Source organism: Gracilinanus agilis, chromosome 6 (genome assembly GCF_016433145.1).
Source record: "Gracilinanus agilis isolate LMUSP501 chromosome 6, AgileGrace, whole genome shotgun sequence".
Classification (NCBI taxonomy): Eukaryota; Metazoa; Chordata; class Mammalia; order Didelphimorphia; family Didelphidae; genus Gracilinanus; species Gracilinanus agilis.
Window position 1 is genome coordinate 260,967,989 of NC_058135.1, and position 8,207 is coordinate 260,976,195.

Here is an 8,207-nt window from a genome sequence, read left to right on the forward strand (position 1 = left end):
TCTGCTGTGGAGTATGGAAATTACACACACACACACACACACACACACACACACACACACACATATATATATATATATATATATATATATATATATATATATATTCATGCCTGCCTGGAAAGGAACATTTTCAGCTTCAGGGGATCTTCAGCAATCATTTTCAGTAATAATTTACTTCTCCCTCACCCTGGCATATAACAGATGAAGTAGCTCTATAATGAACATAGGTAGAACACAGAACTTGCAGTTGGGATTTTCTCTCTCCTCACCTCTTCTGCCTCCTAGCTTCCCTAGCTTTCTTCAAGATGCAGCTCAAATTCAAACTCCTTCAAAGGGTCTTTAATCAATGATCATCACAGTTCTCTGGCCCCAATTCAAATGGTGATGCCTTCTCTCCAAGATGTCCTTTCATTTCTACTCTCTATATTTTGTATGTACATAGTTGTTTGCATATTATCTCCTCAATTAGAATGTGAGCTCCTTGAAGGCAGAGACCATTGCTTTTGTAAGAGCCTTAGCTCTCTCTTAGCACAATGCCTCAAACATAATGAGTTTTGGTTGACTGACTAACTGAAGTAAAGTGCACAAAAGTTCAAATCCTTCCTCAGATTCTTGCTAGTTTTGTAATCCTGGGTAAATCATGGAGATTAGACTTACTGGTCTTTAAGATCCCTTCCATGTCTAAATCAATGATCCTGTGAAATGGCAGTCCAGAGGAAAAAAGGACTCCATCATACTACATGATTTGTAAGTAGCAGGGTTGATATTTGAACCCAGGTTTACTGATGCCAATTCCAGTGGTCCTTTGGTTCACAGAACTCTTTAACAAGAAGGTTAAAGCCTTCTCTAGAGAGGAAAGTGCCAACCAAGAGAGTTTGAGGATACTATGATAAAAAGTCTCCCTGACTTACTTATGTCAATGATTAATCAATTGACTAATTTTCCAAACTATTACTCAGAGCAGGCTAGTTTACTTTTGTTTGAAATCTTTTCAAAACTTTTTATCACTGTTATTGACCAGTTTCTTCTCTCTTTCTTCATTTCCCTTTTTTTTTCCTTACTGGCTTTCCATTTTGTCTTTAGCTCTTCCTGATGCCATCTACTTGCCCCTCCTCGCTCCTAGCTGACTTCAGCTAACATGTTTGTCAACTTTGGGTCCATACATATGAAATTCCTGATTTGGATTCAATTGTACAAGTTTGTATTAAATGCCCTCCAAATGACAGGCACTGGGCTGGAGATACAAAGACTCTTCACAGAGTATACTCCACTGGAAGCAGGAAGCAATACATGTATGGATAAGAAAATGCCCAAAATATGCAAAATAAATACAAGCATGTGTGTACATGTGTGCATGCATGTGTGTGTGTATGGGAGGGATGAATAATAATAATTCAGGTAGTCATGAGAGGTCTTCTATAATGGGTGACATTAGATGAACTTTAAAGGGTGAAGACATTTCAGAACATAAAGTTTATTGCTCTCAGTTTGTAGAAATGGAGGATGGTTTAAATAAAGATTCAGAGGTGGGAGATGAAATGTTATGTACTAAAAATATTTAGTTGGTCAGTTTGACTTTCTCACCCATAATATATGAGAGTAAGGGAAATATGTAATCACTGGCAAGATAAGTTAGAGACAGGCTATGAGAGGTTGTAAATACCAAGAAAGAATTTGGATTTTATCCTAGAGACAGTAGGGATCTAGAGAAGGTTCTTGAGCATGAATGATATGATTAGATATGTGCTTTAGAATTTTCATTTTTCAGCTAAGTGGAGGAGAGTCTGAAGAAAGGGAAAGAATAAATTCAGATAGTCCAATTAGGAGCTTATTGCTGTAGTCCAGGTGAGAAGTGATTAGGACCCAAAATAGAATGGTGGCCACATAAGTGATACTGTGAAAGTGGAATTAAGACATCTAGGCAACTGACTGGATATATAGGGTGAGTGAAATTGGAGAGTTGATGATGAATAGATATTAGCTGTTGTCTATATTCTCATCTCCTATTTATCTCCCCTTTCTCATCTAAACCATCTTCAAAAAGTGGTCTATACTTATTATCTTGCCTTCCTCTCCTTTCATTCATTCCTCAACTCTTTGAAATGTGGCTTCTGATCTCAACATTCAAGTGAAACTGTTTTCTCTAAAATTACCAATCATCTTTTAATGACCAAATCTTATGGTCTTTTCTGTCATCATCCTTCTTTACCAACTGCTGTATTCAATACTATTTTCTCCTTCCCTTCTCTCCTCTCTCCTAACCTTCTCTCCTCTCTCCTCTCCTTCTTTCCCCTCCCCTACTATCCTCCTATTTCTTTTTTCTTTTGGTGACACTATTATTTTATTGGTTTGCCTCCTGCTTGTCTGACTGCTCCTTCTTAGTCTCATTTTTGACACATCTTCTACATCTACATCATTCTTCCTAAAGGTTAGTGTTCCCCAAAGTTCTGCCTTTGCCTTCTTCCCTTTAGAATTTCTCTCCTGGAAATCTCAACATATCATACATACTTAACTATCATATCTATTTACATAACTCCTAGATCTCCATCTCTATCCCCAGCCTCTTACCTAAGCTTCAGTTCCACATGAACAAATTGCCATTTTCAAGTTAGGGCACCTTAAATTCACATATCTAAAACTGAATTAACTATCTTTCTCCCTAAACCTCCCTATTTTTAAGTCTCTCTACTTCTGTAGAAGGTACCAGAATCCTTTCAGTGTCTCAGGTTCATAGCTTGGCATTATCTTGGACTCTTCACTCTTTTAGCCCATGTAGGGATTATTTTCTCAGGCTGCTCCTGTAACAGCAGCTGGACAGCATTTTCCCTCAGGGGGAGGGTCAGTAGGCAGACACTGAGAGAATTCTTAACAGACAACAGGTCAAGATCACTATTTCCTTGATAATATATAACTCAGTATCTTCCTGATGTAATATAAGCTATGCTGATCCGACTGCAGATAATATCTATGATCTTGAGTTGATTGGGAATTAATCACAGGCAAGAGTTGCTAATTAGCCTATGAAACCCCTCACAGTCAGGGAATCAATCCCAACTGTCAGGCTTGACAGTGAGAATCTTCTTGAAGATGATGGACTAGGCCAGTAAACAGATTTCAAATACCAGGTAACTCATTTAATCAATTGATATAGGAGTATCTTGATGGATTAGGGATGGAGGAAAAATGGGTGAGGACAGAGGTTTAAGGTTAAACTAAAACTAAAAAACTAATTGATAGATAGTCAGGCAGTTCCTCTTGGGAAAAAGTGTCAGACAGAATTCTGCCACTCTGGTTGGTTTGCAGCCTCGGCTTAGTTCAGCTGCTGGATGTCAAAGCTGACTAAACTTGGCTGATAATAAATAACTGATGTTTCTTCTGAGATGAATTTGTTGATGACATTGTTGATGCTTTTTGTTGATGATGATGATAAACTATACTGAAGACTGCAGGATATGACAGTAGACCTAAGTAGCTGAACCCTAATGTAGATCAGCTAACTCAAGTCTTTGGTGAAGTTTCTGGGTTCAAATGGAGAACTTTTCCCCTTCCACCCTTTCCACCCACCTAACTCACAACTGAGTCCATTTGCTTGGAGGTGACCTCCTATTTATAGGGATGCTCCAATGGTCTTTCCACTGTCTCATGCCTGCTCTGGTATATTAAAATCTCAACCCCCATCTTGCTACAGTTTGCACAAGATGGCTACTTGCAAAACTATTTTACCCACATACACAATCAGTTGCCATTTCTATCTTCATAATATTACTCACATTGATCCCTTTCTATTTGTTCACCCAGCTGCATATATTTCCTCATACCTAAATTATTGCAACCCTCCTAATTATGTCTCCCTGATTCAAGTCTGTCACCACTCCAATCTATTCTACAAACTGCCACCAGTGCACTTTTCCTTAAGCACTGATCTGACCTGTGACTCCTCTATTCAACCAACTCTAGTGGCTTACTACTGCATCTAGAATAAAGAATAAATATATCTTCTCAGCATTTAAAGCCAGATACAACTGAGGTGCAACTTATTTTTCCAGCCTCAGTGAACATTACATCTTCTTTCTGGCTATAAATTCTGGTCAAACTTTGCATTATCCTCTATACCAACTCTCTTTTTTATCTCTAATTCATTATTTGTTTGCACTCTGTCTCTCCCATTAGAATGTGAACTCTTGAAGGTTATTTTTGCTATTCTTTGTGATGTGGGCTAAAATGTCCCAGAATCCCTGCCAAGTAGCTGTAAACAGTCAAAAGAACATAGAAACAATAACTAGGGCAGTATGGGGCTACCTTTTAGATAAGACATGTGGGCTGCTTAGATTCAGAATTAGGGGAAGACTCCCCACATCAGTCTTTAGATACAACCTAGGTTCCTGGTTGAGGATCTTTGGACAGGTCAGTTTTCCAGTCACACAGAACTAGGTTTAAACAAGGCTCAATTTCCATAATCACTGCCTTCTTTAGAGTGCACAGAAAAGAGGAAAATTTAACCTGAAGTTATTCTGGGGTACTTGATATATCATTAATATCCACTTTACATTGCATTTTTCACCCTTCCCACAGTGATTGAACCTTTGATAAAGCCATGTAGACCAAGGTAGGATCATGGATTAAGTGACATCAGTTCCTTGGAAACAGACCAACAACTGGCCAAACGAGTAACCCTTTCCTTAGTAACAAAGCAAGATAAAAAGCATTCCTGAAAACCCTCAACCATCTTTACCTTGGCTTATATTAATTACCTACCCTCCCTCACTTACTTACTTGCTTTTGATCTATAGCCACACTATCACAATATTCTCTTATAATAAAATTTGTCCCCTCTCAGTGGAGTCAGTATGAACTGTCAATCAATTCTTTGGATGAGACCCAATCAGCCTTGCCCACATCACTTGTAGCCTCACTTCTTAGAACAATGATGAATACACAACTGTTTGCCCTTTATTTTCAAAGAGGACCAATTACATCATGGAGTGATGGATTGATTTTCAAATGAATTGGATTTAAGTGAGGGAAGTTTGCACAAAGTCATTAGCCTCCCTCTCTCTTCCAGGGTCATCAAAGCCTAGTGACAAGACAAAAGCCAGGACAACTGGCAATGGCCTGGGATGCAGTGGATGACCTCTAAGCACTCCTTAGTACTGACTTCAACAGCCTTCATGGCCTTTGAACAAATTGTTCTTGTCCACTCATTTTTCTGGGTGAGGTCTTCACATGCTTGGTATAGATGCCCTGACTCTTTGACAGGTTTATGGCCCATTAGTTACCCTTAGTATGGTTTAGCCCATCTTTTCAAATGGTTTTACTGGGATGTGGTCACTGCATACTACAGCTTCTTGGAACCTTTGGTGAAAAGGTGAACACCAAAGAGAGATGAGTGGCCCAGAAAAGGACTCAGTAAGCACTCATGCCAGAGGTCCGCTGGTCCTTCCTGAACATCCCATATACTCCAGACACATAATAAAATGTTTACAAAATGCTTGTGTGCTGGCTTTGAGTCTGTCTCTTTCTTTGCGATGTAGCTCAGATACTATCTTTTCAACATTTTATTTTTTCCATTTTTCTATAAAACTCATTTCGACATTTAAAAAAAAAATTGAGTTTCAAACTCTGTCTTTCCTTATTTCTCTCTCTCCCCTCCGCTTGCATTGATAAGGCAAGTGATTTGATATGAGTTTAATATGCAGGCATTACTTTCTAATGAGCCCTTTCTGGACTTTTCCAGATGCTAGTAGTGCCTTATTTCCCAAATTATCTTTCTATTTTGCATACATTTGTATTTTTTAATCATTGCATTTATGCTGTGTATATTTTTTTATCTATATCAATCTTCCCCTATTAGATTGTAAGCTCTTTCAGTGTAGGGATTGTCTCATTCGTTCTTAGTGCTTATATCACCATTACCTAGCTCATAGTAGGCCTTTAATAATTACTTGTTGAATGGCTAACTATTTGTGGCAGGGGAGGCACCTGTTTTATCTAGGCTGGACTGCTTCCTTTTTAGGGTCAGAAAGCCTCATTAAATCCTTGGAACTTGGTTGTTCCAGGGCCTAGAGTTTGAATTATTGGTCTGATTTCCTTTCACCTGAGCCATAAGAGGTCCAGCCTATGGAAAGGTAGTTCTCTGAAGCTTTAGTGGAGTACTGTTATGTTGAACTTAACAGAGATATTTGGGGGGTCCCCTGGAATTATGGGTGAGGCTTGATCCTGTATCTTGCAGGAATTCCACCCTGCCATTTTCCATGTTGCAAATACTCATTGCCCTTTAGGGATTTCTTTTTGAACTGGTACTTCCATTGAAAATGGGAATATTGAGGGAGAAGGAAGAAATATTTTGGCTGAATTAGCAATTAGAAATTATATTTGTCAAAGTTTATTCTGAGTAAAGTTGTTTCTGATTACATTTTATGATCACTGAACAATTCAAAGCTTTGCCATCTGAACCTTCACCTGAGTCATTGGACATGTCCAGAATACCCTTCCCAAGACAAAAAATCCAGACCCCTTATGGATTGCCAAAACTCATACATTACACTAGTTTTGAGGTATACTTTAAGATGAATACCCACCTCCTTTGAATTTCTATTTTTAGAACTTTTCTTGGTGTCCATTTTGCTCTATTTCTTCAATAGAGCATAACCAACACATTTTGAACAAAGTTAACTCAGACTTTGGTTATGTTGAATAATAGAATGGCTTCTTTATGAAAGAAGGCTGCTGAGCTGTGCAAAATCATTTTGTTGGAGATAGAGAAATTTATTAGGACCAGATGGGGCAGATAAATAAAAGCATGTGCCTTTAATGAAAAGAGAAGAGAAGTGGAGGAAATATCCCAGGAGGAAGGAAAAAATAGAGAAATAAAGTGGATCAGGTGAAGGTCTACTCAGATTAGATGAATTCAAGAGAATGAGTGAAAAGAGTATTGGCTACATAAGAGAGCACAACTAGGAGTGTGGTGGAAGATACTGACAGATTTTATGTAAGGGAAAACCTCCTAACAGTGAGAGCTTTCCAGAAGTTGAATAGACTGCTTTGGGAGGGAGTGGGTAGAAGTCATCAAGCAAAGGCTGGATGATGATTTCCAGGGAATGTTGTTGAGGGGATAGGCACTGAGGTCCCTTCTGAACAGGAGATTCTGTGATATCTGTGATACTATATGATCCTGGGCAAGTCACATAACCTTTTAAGTCTCTATTTCTTCATGTATAAAAAGGGGATGATAATAATAACATTTATTTTATAAGGTTGTTGTGAAGATCAAATGAGATAACCTGTGTAAAATGTTTGTAGAATTTAAAGAGCTATATACCTGCTATTACTACTGTGATGATGACAATGATGACTATGACTAAGATGATGATGATGACAATGACAACAACTACTACTAAGATTTGATCGTCTTTAACCAAGTTTCAACATTTTTTCTGAATGAATTTTTGATGACTTTAGAAGCCATCAAGCCTAGATCCCTCATTTTTAAATGTGGGAACTGAGGCCCATAGAGGGGAAAGTGACTTCCTTAAGGTCTCACAACAAGAAAGTAACAGAGATGGGATTTGAACCCATCTTATTTACTTCAACAGTTGAGGATAAACAGGTCTGGTACATGATAAAATCAAAGTTATTGCTGTCAAGATATGAAGTAATGTGGAAAACCTTTTGTACAAATGTCTGGGAAAATACTTTTTTCAGTTTTTATTTGGACTTATTCTTGAACTTTTTGGTCCATTTCAACATCCCCATTCTTTAAATTATTCAATGATCTTAACTTGATATCAAATACTTCCATGGGTAGATTTATGGCCTATGGATGTGGAGAATTTCCAGTTGAGTGAGTCACTTCTGTATTTTAGTTCCATTTAGTAAGCACTTAATGAGTAGCCTTTTAGCTAAGCTCTATGCAAGGCACTTTTATGTGTAACAGAGAGTAATAAACCAGAAGCAGAAGATGGAATCAGGTCTTTTAGGAACTTTGAGTTGTTTTCATACAAGGTTATTTTTGGCTTGGTCTTATTGGAGACACAATGTGCTGATTGAGCTACAGCTGACAATTTTATTCACTTCAACAAGAAGAAGGAAGGAGCTGTCCAGTTAAGGAGAAGTTAACGGGGTTGAGACAGGGTATCAAGAGGGATTTTTGTCAATGATATTAAAATTAGAAATGAAAATGTTATATTGATAACATCATCCAACCTCTC